Here is a 16425-nt window from a genome sequence, read left to right as displayed (position 1 = left end):
GTCATGGAAGGAACTTAAGAGCCTTGTCCCAACTCTTTCCTGGTATAGTCCAAATCACCTATGAAAGGGGAGAGGAAGACAGGGCTGAGGGTGACTTTAAAAGTTCCTTCTGAAACACTCTCCACCCTCTACTCTGTTTAAAGGGGTTATGTTAAGAAGCTTCTCCCTCCTTTCCCATGGCCAGGGTCCTGACTAGAATGCTGGAGTCACACCTGATGGACCACAGCTGGCCATTCAATCCTGCTATCCCAGGGCTGAGCTGAGAAGTACATGTTTGTTCATGGGGCAACTTTTTTTTTAATTGGTTCCTTTTAGTTATACATGACAGTAGAATCCATTTTGATGTAATTTTACAAGCATGTAATATATCTTATTCTATTTAGGATCCCATTTAAGTGGATGTACGTGATGGTGAGATTCACTGCGATGTTTTCATATATATGCATAGGAAAATTATATCAGATTCATTCCACTGTCTTTCCTTTTCCTATTCCCCTCCCTTCCCTTTATTCCCTATTGTCTAATCTACTGAACTTCTATTCATCCCCCTTATTGTGGGTTAACTTCTACATTTTAGAGAAAATATTTTGACCTTTGGCTTTTGGGGACTAGCTTATTCACTTAGCATGATAGTCTCCAAGTCCATCCATTTAATGGCAGATGTCATAAAGTCATTCTTCTTTATGGCTGAGTAATAGTCCATTGTGTATATATATCACATTTTTCTTTATCCATTCATCTGTTGAAAAGCACCTAATTTTTTTAAAGGAATCTCCATACTGCTTCCCAAAGTGGTTGAACCAATTTTCAGTCCCAACAGCAATGTATGAGGATACCTTTCCCCCCACATCCTTGCCAGAATACAAATAACAGTAAATGTTGTCTCAAAATAAAAGTGGATGGGAATATGGCTCTGTGGTTAAGCAGCACCCATGAGGGTTCAATCCCCAGTACCCCTTCCAAAAAAAGTTGGCATAGGACAACTTTTGAGGGACCCATTTTAGAGATTCAAGTTAGTTTGCCTGTCTGAGCATAACAACTTCTAATCCAAATGCCCCATTTTTCTCATTTTACGGATTTTCCCCGTACTTGATCATTGTAATTATGAGATGATAGCTGAGTCAGGGGCAAGACCCCTGGGCTTGGAATGTGGAGTGCTCACCACAGGCAGATGTGCAGGTTGGTTTACTTCACTCAGCTGCTCTGTGCCTTAGTGCCCTCACCCCTGTCCCAGCTCAAGCCACCGTCAAGCAGATCACAGAGGGGTTAAAGCAGAAGCATCTTACAACTGTATGTTATATTATATTATTAGTGTTATTAAAATCTTCCCTGCTGAAGATCACTGTGTTATTTTCAATTCTCTGCTGGGAGGTCATTCTCAGTATTTGATCTCTCTCCATTCATACCTCACCTTTTCCCAAACTGACTTTCTTTTAAGACTCACTTTCAGGCTCAGATTACCGTAAGACCCCTTTTCCATTAGTGCTTTTCTGTCACCTTTTTTTCAAGTGACTCTTGTAGCATTCATTATGCTTCTATTGAAGAACACTCACTTTCCCGCTAGCCTGAGCTGGGTACCTGGCATCTCCCAGCAGCTGCTGGCTACATTCAGGAAGGATACAGTCATTTCTCTGTCCTATAACTATGTAAATTATCTTATGTTCTGCTCAAGTCCTGCTGCCATTCACAGTGAGAGGGAAGAACTGAATTTCTCATCAGAGAATGCTCAGAAAGATAAAGGGGAAAGTTTATTACTGTCGATATCAATTAATATTTAACAAGTGCTCAATACAGCTTAGAGAGTGGCATAACCTCACTGCAATCCAGAAAAAAAAAATAAGGGGAAGAATAATCATGCAGTTTCTAATCATCATTAAATCCTTGATTTTGGATGCCACGATTCCCAAACCTGTCTGTATATCTGTTTCCTAATCCTGAGAGTACCAAATATGCAGGATGAGATCCAAAAATCTGCACCCACTGTTCTCTTTTTAAATTTCAATATCGGGGATTAAATCCAGGAATGCTCTACCACTGAGCTACATCCCCAGTTCAGACCTTTTTATTTTTTATTTTGAGAGATAGGGTTTTGCTAAGTTGCCCATAATGTCCTCAAACTTGCATTGCCCCTGCCTCAGTCTCCTGATTCACTGAGCTTACAGCCATGTGCCACTGTTCCCAGTTAGGAATCTGCATTTTTAACAAGCTTACTCAGGAGATTCAAGCAAGTTTTGGGACTGCTCTTGTGCTCCTGAGCAGACTTGTTATGGATAGGAATGGAGGTTCTTGATCACTCTCACCTGTTCTTCTCCAGACTTTCTCTTATTCATTTGATCAGCATTTTATTGAGGGATGACTTTGGACTAGAAGTTGTGCCATGTGCCCATGAGCTTTGGCAACAAGATATAAGAAGGAAGGACACAGGCCAACTCCCCAGGACCCAGCATCCTCTCTCATCCTTGGCTGAATGAGAGAAGGCTTGGGGTTTCTTTCCTTCAGAAGGGATAGAATCTGTGTGGCTCAACTGCTGTGGAAATAGAGGGCAACCGTACAACTTCTCCCTTCTATTCTTATTGCTTTTTGCTTTTCTGTCATAGATATTTATGGATCCAACACTTTATGAAGATTAAATGTGTGCTGTGGAGCCAGATTGCTCCAGGTCCAAATGCCACACATGGGCAGTGTGGTGCTAGGCCAAGTTTCCCTGTAACATGGGGCCTCCTAGTGCAGGGAAGGTAACATGAATACATTATATGCCATGTGGTGAAATTAAGGCCCAGGCACAGGCACAGGCAGAGCAGGATAAGGCAAAGGGACAAGACTTCAGTCTCACAGAGCTTGTGTTCTGGTCAGTGAAGACAGTAAGGTTGGTTGATGATGCTGTCATAAAAATAATAGAACCAGGTAATGAGATGAACACTGACCTCAGGGAATGGTGTTAGGAGGGAAAAGAGACTCCCTCTACCCTCCTAAATCCCACAACTGCATTTGTGAGATAATCGGACAACAGGCAGGTTAGAAGGAGAAAAGGTATATTAACTATTTATTTTAATATTTATTCCATTAATGGGAATGCTCAAAAAACGATTGAGATTTGAGGACTTATATAATTTCTTAATAGGGTAAGGAGGAAGATGTAGGATACTTACAGGGGACGGGGGGTGCAGTAAAGGATTTTTAGAAAAGATGAACAAATCCTTGAAAGAACAGATGGAAGAATATTAAGTTGTGGAAAAGCTTGTCTGGGTGTGGTATCGGACTTCCAGTATCCTCTCCTGTGATAGGACTCAATCTTCCCTCGTTGATGAAACTCCCAGGGAAGGGACTAAAGATAATGGAGCTCCTTCTGGAGGATCTACCTTTAGGCAGATAGGGGAGTTCAGAGAAAGACCCTGCCTATATTTTCTGTTTTTCAAGTGCCTTTGGCTCAAAATGATCAATATACAAAAGAGGCAGAGTTTGGGGTATCATACCCTCCTTCAGGGCAAGTCCACTGAGGAGGGTACAGGCTCAGTGGAGGCTGCATGGCCAGCCTTGCAAAGATCTGGGGGGAGGGATGAAAGGGTGCATCCTAGACTGAAGGAAGAGTGAGATGAGCTGGATGGTCCAACAGCTGTGAGCAAGGGGAGATGATGGCTATTGACCCGAATAAACAGGATCAGGAGGCTATAATGGGGACTTAGGGTTTTTGTGAGATGGCAACCATTGGAAGTTTTTAGGTATGGGAGATTAATTATTTAATTTACATGTTTAAAATATCCCTCTTGTGCAATTAAAATATCACCAGCACCTACTCAAACCTGAAGCTTAGGTGAGATTCAGACAAAATTTCAGATTTTTCCATGCATTGATGATACAGGGCCTGGGAACATCAGCAATGTATAAGGTTGCCTCTTCTTCCTTATCATGTGGAAACATTGTCTAAATCTCACCCTTTGAGACAGGGCACTTAGATACAAGTTGCTTCTGCCCCTGCCCTTCTGTTGCTAGGAAGCATGCTGGTAGATGTCAGGCAGGAGGACCTTCCTTCTAGACTCCACTCAGCCCTGTGTCACTGATTTTTTCTTCCTGTCCCAGTTGTGTTTTACAAGATTAGGCTTCTGAACTCTTCAAACTTCAAACTCATCTCCAGTTTGCCTGCAGGCTCAATGTCCAGGACAGCCATCAGCTCATCAGTTTCTTGGGCTTATTGAAGCAATTTAGTGTGTGAGACTTTACTCTGTGACTCACCTGCCATGAGCAAGGACATGCTAGGATCTGTGAGAAAGTAGAGTGGCTTCTCCTCCAGTCTGCTTTGATTTTTCCTGGGGCACTCAAATAAATTCCCTGTGGAGTGAGTTTGTCTGCTTATTCATGCTGTCCCAAACTGATTTAAGGTATGTAACAAATACACATAACATACAGATTGGAAAAAGTTGCGAAAGAAAAACTTAGAGACAAAATAGTATAGAAATAAGATCAATTCAAAATGCAGATCCTGAGATCTTTATACTAACTATGGGTGTCTGACAAATTTGTCTCTCTCACATGTAACCTAAGGAGCATCCCTTCCTCTGCCTGCTGTGTGGTCTTATGGCTTGGATATGAGGTGTTCTCCAAAAACTCATGTGTTAATGAAGGAATGTTTGGAGGTCAATGATTCGATTATGAGACTATTATTAATCAATCCGTCCTAGTTTGAATGGGCTAACTGGGTGGTAACTATAAGTAGGCATGGCTGGAGGAGGTGGGTCACTGGGAATGTGTCCTGGAAGGGTGCATCTTCCCTGTGCTGCCCCCATTCTCTTTGCTCCTTGAATGCCAAGTCCTGAGCAATTTTCCTCTGTTGAGCCCTTTGACCATGATGTCTTTCCTCACCTTGGGCCCAGAGCAATGGATTCAGCCAACCATAGATTATCCTTTGACATTGTGAACCAAAATAAACATTTCCTTCTCTAAGTTGTTGTTGTCAAGTATTTTGGTCAAACCAATACAAAGAAGACTAACACAGGAATTAATGTCAGTCTCTATGTCTGATAGAGATAGTGGTTCTCTGGGACCCAGCCATTGGGGTTTCTGCTCATTCAATCCTACTGGGGACAATGTGGATGGGGCTAGTCAGGTGTTCCTTTCAGAAGTGGGAGGACTGAGGCACACAAAAGATTTTGTGCTTTGGAGTGAGATACAGCCCAGTTTTAATCCTACAACTCTACCTAGTAACGGTGTGATAGCAAGCAAGTTTGTTAATCTTTCTGACCTTTCATTTCTTCATCATTAATGGGACTAATACTGCTTACCTTGTGAGGGTGGAATGATTTATGTAGACTTGGACATCATAGAGTGCTTCATAAGTGCAGCCTTCAGCATTGCCGCTATCTAGAAAAGCATGTCAATTGGCAATCAAAAACTAATATTTATTGAAAGCCAACTACACTAATATCTGTGTTAGGATTCTTCAGAGAAAGGGAACTGATATAATATATATATATATATATATATATATATATATATATATAGAGAGAGAGAGAGAGAGAGAGAGAGAGAGAGAGAGATGTAAGAGGAGGTTTTATTACAGAGATTGGTTCATGTGATTATGAAAGCTGAGAGGCCCAAGGATATGCTGTCTGCAACGTGGAACACAGGGAATGCTGGTGGTGTACTTCAGTCCAAGATCAAAGGGAGTTGAGGGATGGTGTAAGTCCTGGAGGTTGAACCCAGAGCCCTGATGTCCAAGGTCAGGAGAAGATGGACGCCTCAGTGCAAGCAGAGACTTTGCCCTTCCTCTTCCTTTGCCTTTGTGTTCTATTTGGGCTCTTAACAGATTGGTTGATGCTTGCTCATGTTGATGATTCAAATGTTGATTTCTGCTGAAAACACCCCATCAGATACACCCAGAAGTAACTTTTTTCCTTCCCACAACTATCTGGATATTCCTTAGTTCCGTCAAATTGACAGATATAATAATTAACCACCACATTATGCTGTCTTGCTAATCCTCATAACTCCTCTGAAGTCAAGGAACTATAGACACAGGGAAGTTAAGGAATTTGCCTTAGTATACTCAACCTCCATCTACTTTGCTTTTTGGATGTTAAAAAAACAGTGTTTAAGAAGGAATTTAAATCCTGTCTAGGGAGTACTAATAGTAATATTAATCATAAAAATAAATAACACTTCTTATATGCCTTTTTTATGCAAGACATTGTGTTTAAGCACTTATGTGAATTATTTAACTTAATCCTTTAAAAACTCCTGGCTTAAGCATTACTCTTATGCTTGTTTGCTGGCAAAGACAATGAAGCTTGTCTTTATTTAGCAAGTACAGAATCCAGAATTTCTAAGAGAAGAATAGGAAACTTTGCTTATTTGTGTATTCAGTAGCTGGTTATTGAATACTTACCATCTCCCAGGCACTGCACTAGGCTCTAAGGATCCCATGGTGTGCAAAACAGATAGGGTCACTGCCTTCATAGAGCCTGGGAAACTTGTGGGGAAGGTAGTCACATCCAATGGGAGGTCATCCAGGCCCAGATCCTGGTCTCCCATATCTAATTCTGGGGTTCCTTCTTTTATACTGTACTAAGGAAGCTATAGGTTGCCTGCCAGCCTATTGGGCCACTGTCTGATGTCCCTTCATTTCTGTAAAAGCCAAATGGAATTTTAACAGAGCCAATGACCTAATTTTCTGAACTGTTATTTTTGTTTGTTTTTATTTGTTTTAACTATAGAACTCTGTCCTTAAACAGAATCTTTCATATAAGCCTGTCTGTGAAACAGAAGAAGCTGGCACGTTCTGTTTAAAGGCTGGGGATGGGTAACCTGTGTCATCCCCAGTGCTGTTGGGAGGCACCTCCTAGACTCAGGAGAACTTATGTTGAAATGACTGCACTAGATCATCAGCATGATCTATGGCTCAGGAGCGGAAAACAGAAGCCAGACATTTTCAGTGGAGAAATTGGCCCAGTGTGGGAAAACCTTGTCCTTTTGATTCTTTCTTCCTTTGCTTTCACACCCCCCCATTCACATTATAATTTCTCATTAGCATCTTCATATGAAGATTGACAGGGAAGGTCAGGTTGTTAGTAAATAGGCAGAAAAGGCTTCTTTGGGGGAGGAGTCTGGAAATTGAAATGGGAGATTTTCCACTGATTAAGTTTATCTCTCCCAGTCCAATATCTATAGAGAATCAGGAACTGTGGCAAGGTTGAGATAATTTTTTTGTTGTTGTTCTGTTATCCTTCACATTTGTTTTACTCTTTTTAGTATATATATGTATGTATATACACCCATATATATATATAATTAGTATATATGTCTAAATACATACATGTAGAAATATATATACAAAGATTTATATGTGTCTATATACACATGTGAGAATATCTACACACACATACATGATATGGATATATACTTAAGCTATATGTGATCCATGCCCATGTCCCATGAGGCACAGTCATAATTGGTAAGAGAGGCTCAGTGTTATTGCCAACCTTCTTTTGTTGGTCAGGGATTTAGACCTACTCTAAATAGAAGCCATCCATCTCCATGAATGTGGGACTCACATGCCTCCACATGCTTGGGAGAGCTAGAAAATTTTTACTTCTTAAATTTATATCATCACCTTCTGTTCATTCAACAAAGATTTCTTGATACTTATTAGAGACCAGTATGGTCTGGGAATACAAGAATTAATAACAATATTGACATCTAAGGAGCTGAATTCTACTAGGGACACAGCTGCGTAAACATATAGTTAAGTGTCGTGAGATACAATTTGTCCCTTTATATCCATGGGAGATTGGTTCCAGGACCTTGAGTGGATAGTAAAATCTATAAATGCCCAAGTTATTATATAAAATGGTATAGTATTTGCACATAATTTATGTATGTTCTCCTGTATATATTATCTCTGTATTACTTATAATACCTAGTAGAATGTAAATTCTTTGAAATACTTGCTATACTGTTGCTTAGGGAATAATGAGAAGAAAAATGTCTATTCACATTCAGAATAAATACCATTTTTTTCCCTGAGTAATTTAAACCTGTAATTGGTTGCCCATGTAGAACCCAGGGATGCTGAGCCCTTAGAAGTAGAGGGTATGGCTGTGTGAGGGCAGAGAAGGGCCTGTGGTGTCATGGAAAACAGAGGAGAGAATTCTCAACTCTGCTGGGGCTGGGAGAGCAATCAGAGAAGACTTTCCAGGAGACAGGGATTTTGAACTGAGTTTAGAAGGTTGGATGGGAGATGGCCAGGGGTACAAGGACATTGCAGGCAGGACTATGAGTAAAAGGCCAGGAGGCACATAATACACAACCTGTTTGGGAATTGCTAGTGATGCCATGAGTAGCATAGCTATGTTAGTAGGTTATATTAGGAGGAATACACATGATGAATCTGTATGGGCAGGGCATGGAGGGCTCTAGAGCACCCCTGAAAGAGAGTAGAGGGGGTTTAGCGGGAAAGAGGACTATAGGCAAAGGCCCAGCAGTGGAGTGCTAAACAAGTTGAAAGAACAGATGAAGAGTAATCCTGTGGACAGCCTGCATGTGTTTAGAGGCACTTTTACTATCCACCTGGCCCAGCCCAGTGGAGTTGGACACATTCTGCAATATCTTCTGCCTCTAGCTTTGATTATTATTATAGTCCATGCATGACCAGGAAGGAATTATACATATGCATTTCCCAGTGGCTTCTGCTAAGCCAAAGGGAAAAGAATATTTGCATTTCTTAAAGAATCGATTGAGATTCTAAAGCCACACTGGAAAGTTAATAGCAAAACACACAGCTTGAAAGACTTTGCTTTGGGGCATGAAGTACAGACCAGAATGACTCTAACTGTGATGCAGTCTTTAATTGTTTATAATGAGACATTTATAGCCACTCAGGGGCCTTTTGGGTCCTTTGGGGAGGAGACATGGAGAAGATATCTGTGATTCTAGCTGAAATTAATATATAAACAGACTTCATATGATTTAGAAAGACTCAGATAAGAGAACACTCTTTGTGAGATGAAACTTGTCACATAAATTAAAACTGAATACAGTGGGGGAAAACTTGGGAAATATACATAGGTTAAGGGTTTTTCACTCCAAATCACTTGCTACAGGAAGTGATTAATAATCATTAATACTGATTAGGAAATTAGATAACCCTTTTAGGACAATTAATTCATATTTGATTTTGATTTAATAAGCATCATGTTAAGTAAATAGCAACTGTTTCCTTGAAGCTATAGAGCTGGAGATCAACTGCAATGGAATGGTTGGATCTGGATGTCTTATGGAGTCATTAAACTCAATCAGTGGGTTGCTACTAAAATCACAATGACAGCATGGGCCAGTTTGACAAGGATTTGGCCAATACTAGACTCAATTATGATATTCAACACAGGGGAGACTTTTAAAATAGCTAAATTTCCTCCTTGATTCATTCCTCTAAGCAGGTGGTTCTGAGCTCAACTATGCTATGATTTCTACATATGTCTCCCTTAGGGTGGGATTGGTATCTAATATTGGTGCTTCCTTTTGTACTTGGCATTTGTATTTAGCTATTAGGTATCTGTTTTTTCTAGCTGCGATCTGGCTAAAGAAGCCAGATAAAGATCTAAGGTTAAAGACAAAAATAAAAAGAAAGGCATTGTTAAGAGAAGCTGTTTTTTAAATTTATTTTTAACTGATAAATATTATATGTATTTATAGACTACAACATGTTTTGATACATGTATACATTGTAGAATGACTACAAATCAAGCTATTGAACATGTGTATTACTTTACTGTTTTAGTCAGTTTTTTGTCACTGTGACAAAAAGACCTGACATAATCAACTTATAAAGAAGAAAGATTTATTTTGATTCACAGTTTCAGAGGTTTTAATTCATGATTCTTTGACCCAATTTCTTTGGGGCCTGTAGGAAGGCAGTATCATGGTGGAAATATGTGGCAGAAATCTGTTCACCTTATGGCAGCCAGTAAACACAGAGAGACAGGAAGGGGCCAAGGCCCTAGGGTTCCCTCCAAGGGCATACCTCCAGTGACCTAACTTCCTCCTATTAGGCCCCACTCTTAAAGGTTCCACCACCTCCCAATAGCACCACAGGCTGGAGACTAAGACTTTAACACATGTTCTTTTAGGGGATACTCTAGTTCCAGACTATAGTGCTCATGCACTTATTTTGGGGGGTGATAACACTTAAAATCTATTCTCTTATCAATTTTCAAGTATATAGATATTATTATTTGCTATAGTAATCATGATATACATTCTCTCTCTCTCTCTCTCTCTCTCTCTCTCTCTCTCTCTCTCTCTCTCTCTCTCTCTTTCTTTTGCCAGGGGGCCCTAGGGATTGAACTTGATTGCACCCAACCACTGAGACACATCCCCAGCCATATTTTGCATTTTATTTAGAGACAGGGTCTCACTGAGTTGCTTAGCGCCTTGCCATTGCTGAGGTTGGCTTTGAACTCACAAACCTCCTGTCTCAGCCTCCCGAGCCGCTGGATTACAGGCGAGCCGCTGGGATTATAGGTGTGCGCCACCATGCCCAGCTAGATCTCCTGAATTTATTCTTTGTATCTGAAATTTCGTGTCATTTGACTAATATCACTCAACTCCCCTGCAAGTCTTGAGTAATTGCCATTTTACTATCTGTTTTTAAGAGTTTGACTTTTTTATATTCCACCTATAAGTGACATTGTATGGTATTTGTCTTTCTGTGCCTGGTTTATTTCACTTAATATTATGTTCTTCAGGTTCATTTATATTTTCACAAATGACAAGATTTCCTTGTTTATAAAGGATGAATAATATCCTATAATGTATATGTCTTCATTTTCTTTATCCATTCATCTGTTGATTGATATTTAAGCCAGTTTTATTTCTTGGCTATTGTGAACAGTGCTACAATGATTATAGGAGTGCAGATGTCTCTTTGACACTGATTTTATGTATTTTGGATATATATATCCAGTAGTGGGATTGCTGTGTTATGTGATAGTTATATTATTAATTTTCTGAGAAACCTCAATACTTTTTTTTCCATGTGATTGTACCAATTTACAGTTCCACTAATAGTAAAAAGAAAAAGTAGAAAAGGCTTCCCTTTTCTCTACATAATTGGCAATGTTTGTTATCTTTCATCTTTTTAATAAAAGCTATGTAGGTGATGGTGCGTGCTTTCAATTTTGCATTTCCCTGATGACTAGTGATGTTGAGCATTTTTTTCTAAGCCTCCTGGCCATGCATATATCTTCTTTTAAAAATGTCTTTCCAGGTCTTTTTCCAATTTTTTATTCATTTTTGTTTTCTTGCCATTGAATAGTGTGAATTCCTTTCATACTTTAGAATTAACCACTTATCAGATTTATGATTTGTGAATATTTTCTCCCATTCTATAGATTGCCTTTCATTCTGATGATTATTTCCTTTCCTGTGCAGAAGCCTTTTAGTTTGATGTAGTCCCATTTGTCTATTTCTGCTTATTGCCTATACTTTTGGGGTCAGGTCCAAAAAACACGTTTGTCTAGATCAATGTCAAAAGCCTTTCTCCTTATGTTTTCTTCTAGTAGTTTTATAATTTCAAGTCTTTCTTTTAAGTCATTTGTCCATTTTGAGTTATTTTTTGTATATGTGGTGAGACAGGGGTCCAGTTTTATTCTGAAGTAAATATTCAGTTTTTCCAGTACCATTTATTGAAGAGTTTGTCTTTATCCCATTTTATATTATTGACATTTTTGTCAAAAACATAAATAATGTGTGGATTTAATTCTGGGCTATCTCATCTGTGCCATTGTATATGTGTCTTTTTTTTTGCCAGTACCATGCTATTTGATTATTACATCTTAATAATTGATTTTGAAAGCAGGTAGTGTGATGCCTCTAGTTTTTTTTAATTAATATTGCTTTTTAATTGACTTTTTAAAAAACTAAATGACATTACAATTCTTTTTAAAATTTTTTATATGTATGTACCTTTATTTTATTTGTTTATTTATATGTGGTGCTGAGAATTGAACCCAGTGCCTCACACATGCTAGGCAAGCAAGTGTTCTACCACTGAGCCACAGCCTCAGCCCCTAAAATTCTTATTACATGTATAAGCACAATTTTTCATATTTATGGTTGTATATAAGGTACTTTGGCACCCAATTCATGTCTTCATAATGTACTTTGGATAATGATGTCCATCACATTCCACCACCCTTGCTAATCCCCTACCCCCTCCCTTTCCCTCTCACCCCTCTTCCCTATCTAGGATTCATCTATTCTTCCCATGCTCCCCCTCCCTATCCCACTATGAGTCAGCCTCCTTATATCAGAGAAAACATTTGGCATTTGTTTTTGGGGGATTGGCTAACTTCACTTAGCATTATCTTCTGCAATGCCGTCTGTTTACCTGCAAATGCCATGATTTTATTCTCTTTTATTGCTGAGCAAAATTCCATTGTGTATATATGCCACATTTTTTTATCCATCCATCCACTAAAGGGCATTTAGTTTGGCTCCACAGTTTAGCTATTGTGAATTGTGCTGCTATAAACATGGGTGTGGCTGTGTCCCTGTAGTATGCTGTTTTTAAGTCCTTTGGGTATAAACTGAGGAGAAAGATAGCTGGGTCAAATGGTGGCTCCATTCCCAGATTTCCAAAGAATCTCCATACTGCTTTCCATATTGGCTGCACCAATTTGCAGTCCCACCAACAGTGTATGAGTGTACCTTTTCCCCCAAATCCTCACCAACATTTATTGTTGTTTGTCTTCATAATAGCTGCCATTCTAACTGGAGTGAGATGATATCTTAGAGTAGTTTCTAATTGCTAGAGATGATGAGCATTTTTTCATATATTTGTTGATTGATTGTATATCCTCTTCTAAGAAGTGTCTGTTCAGGTCCTTGGCCCATTTGTTGATTGGGTTATTTGTTTTGTTTTGTTTTTGGTGCTTAGCTTCTTGAGTTCTTTATATACCCTAGAGATTAGTGCTCTATCTGATATGTGAGGGATAAAAATTTGCTCCCAGGATGTAGACTCTCTGTTCACCTCACATATTATTTCTTTTGCTGAGAAGAAACTTTTTAGTTTGATTCCATCCCGTTAATTGATTCTTGGTCTTAATTGTTGTGTTATAGGAGTCTTATTAAGGAAGTTGGGGCCTAATCCCACATGATGAAGATTAGGGCCTATTTTTTCTTCTATTAGACACAGAAGTCTCTGATTTAATTCCTAGGTCCTTGATCCACTTTGAGTTTTGTGCATGGTGAGAGATAGGGGTCTAATTTTATTTTGTTGCATATGGATTTCCAGTTTTCCCAGCACCATTTGTGAAGAGGCTATCTTTTCTCCAATGCATGTTCTTGGCACCTTTGTCTAATATAAGATAATTGTAATTTTGTGGGTTAGTCTCTGTGTCCTCTAATCTGTACCATTGGTCTACCAGTCTGCTTTTGTGCTGATAGCATGCTGTTTTTGTTCGTATTACTCTATAGTATAGTTTAAGGTCTGGTATAGTGATGCCACCTCCTTCATTCTTCCTGCTTAGGATTGCTTTAGCTATTCTGGGTCTCTTATTTTTCCAGATGAATTTCATGATTACCTTTTCTATTTATATGAGGAATGCCATTGGGATTTTGATCAGAATTGTATTAAATCTGTATAGTGCTTTTGGTAGTAGGGTCATTTTGATAATATCAATTCTGCCTATCCAAGAGCAAGATAGATCTTTCCATCTTCTAAGATCTTCTTTGATTTCTTTTTTTAGGGTTCTGTAGTTTTCATTGTATAGGTCTTTTACCTCATTCGTTAAGCTGATTCCCAAGTATCTTTTTTTTTTTAATTTTTATTGTTGGTTGTCCAAAACATTACATAGTTCTTGACATATCATATTTCACATTTTGATTCAAGTGGGTTATGAACTCCCATTTTTACCCCATATACAGATTGCAGAATCACATCGGTTACACATCCACTGATTTACATATTGCCATACTAGTGTCTGTTGTATTCTGCTGCCTTTCCTATCCTATACTATCCCCCCTCCCCTCCCCTCCCCTCCCCTCCCATCTTCTCTCTCTACCCCATCTACTGTATTTCATTTCTCCCCCTTGTTTTTTTTCCTTTTCCCCTCACTTCCTCTTGTATGTAATTTTGTATAACCCTGAGGGTCTCCTTCCATTTCCATGCATTTTCCCTTCTCTCTCCCTTTCCCTCCCACCTCTCATCCCTGTTTAATGTTAATCTTCTTCTCATGCTCTTCCTCCCTACTCTGTTCTTAGTTATTATCCTTATATCAAAGAAGACATTTGGCATTTGTTTTTTAGGGATTGGCTAGCTTCACTTAGCATAATCTGCTCTAATGCCATCCATTTCCCTCCAAATTCTATGATTTTGTCATTTTTTTAATTCAGAGTAATACTCCATTGTGTATAAATGCCACATTTTTTTTTTTATCCATTCGTCTATTGAAGGTCATCTAGGTTGGTTCCACAGTCTTGCTATTGTGAATTGTGCTGCTATGAACATCGATGTAGCAGCGTTCCTGTAGTATGCTCTTTTTAGGTCTTTAGGGAATAGACTGAGAAGGGGAATAGCTGAGTCAAATGGTGGTTCCATTCCCAGCTTTCCAAGAAATCTCCATACTGCTTTCCAAATTGGCCGCACCAATTTGCAGTCCCACCAGCAATGTACAAGTCTAGGTTATAAATTGTATTATTGAGTTCTATAGTTTCTTTATTCAACTTTTGTTTGGAAGATCTGTCCAGTGGTGAGAGAGGTGTGTTGAAGTCTCCCATAATTATTGTATGGTGGTCTATTAGACTCTTGAACTTGAGAAGAGTTTGTTTGATGAACATAGCTGCACCATTGTTTGGAGCATATATATTTATGACTGTTATGTCTTGTTGGTGTATGGTTCCCTTGAGCAGTATGTAGTGTCCCTCTTTATCCCTTTTGATTAACTTTGGCTTGAAATCTATTTTATTTGATATGAGTATGGACACTCCTGCTTGTTTCCGCAGTCCATATGAGTGGTATGATTTTTCCCAACCTTTCACCTTCAGTCTATGTATGTCTTTTCCTATCAAATGCGTCTCCTGTAGGCAGCATATTGTTGTATCTTTTTTTTTTTTTTGATCCACTCTAGTAGCCTGTGTCTCTTAATTGGTGAGTTTAAGCCATTAACATTTAGGGTTATTATTGAGATATGGATTGTTCTTCTAGTCATATTTGTTTATTTATGTTACTTAACATGGTTTGTTTTTCCTCTTTGATTATTTTTTCCCTTTACTGTACTACCTCCCACTGTTGGTTTTCATTGTTATTTTCCATTTCCTCTTCCTGTAATGTTTTGCCGAGGATGTTTTGAAGAGATGGTTTTCTAGCTCCAAATTCTTTTAGCTTTTGTTTATCGTGGAAGGTTTTAATTTCATCTTCCATCCTGAAGCTTAATTTTGCTGGATACACAATTCTTGGTTGGAACCCATTTTCTTTCAGCATTTGAAATATGTTGTTCCAGGATCTTCTAGCTTTCAGAGTCTGTGTTGAAAGATCAGCTGTTATCCTGATTGGTTTACCCCTAATGTAATCTGCTTCCTTTCTCTTGAAGCTTATAAAATTCTCTCCTTATTCTGTGTGTTGGGCATCTTCATTATAATGTGTCTAGGTGTGGAGCTCTTATTATTTTGCACGTTCGGCGTCCTGTAGGCTTCTAGGATTTGGGATTCTGTCTCATTCTTCAAGTCTGGAATTTTTCTCTTATTATTTCGTTGAACAGATTGCTGATTCCTTTGGTTTGGACCTCTATACCTTCCTGTATCCCAATGACTCTTAAGTTTGGTCTCTTTATGTTATCCCATATTTCTTGGATGTTCTGCTCATGGTTTCTTAAGAGTCTCGCTGAACTGTCTATGTTCTTTTCAAGTTGAAATACTTTGTCTTCATTGTCTGATGTTCTATCTTCTAAGTGTTCTACTCTGCTGGTAGTATTCTCATTTGAGTTTTTGAGTTGGCTTATTGCTTCCTGTATTTCTAGGATTTCTGTTTGTTTTTTATAACCTCTATCTCCCTGTATAGTTGATCTTTTGCTTATTGGATTTGTTTATGTAATTCATTGTTGAAGTGATCTTTCATTGTCTGATTTTGCTGTCTAATGTCTTCCTTGAGACTCCAGATCATCTGAAGCATGTAAATCCTGAATTCTTTATCTGACATTCCATCTGCTGCAGCTATTACCTCTTCTAAGGTTGAGTTGACCTGCATTGCTTTTGGTCCTTTCTTTCCTTGTCTTTTCATACTGCTCGAGTTTCTTTCTGCTTGGTGAAACTGTTATGTTATTGAATTTTCCCCCTATATATTTATATTGCTCTTGTATAGTTGCAAAGTCTCCCTTGCAGGGGCGGGCGGCGGCTGTGCTCCTCCTCCAATTGGGGTGATCTGTCTATCACGCCGGC

This window comes from Urocitellus parryii, chromosome 7 (genome assembly GCF_045843805.1).
Source record: "Urocitellus parryii isolate mUroPar1 chromosome 7, mUroPar1.hap1, whole genome shotgun sequence".
Taxonomy (NCBI): Eukaryota; Metazoa; Chordata; class Mammalia; order Rodentia; family Sciuridae; genus Urocitellus; species Urocitellus parryii.
This window is presented reverse-complemented; position numbering follows the sequence as displayed.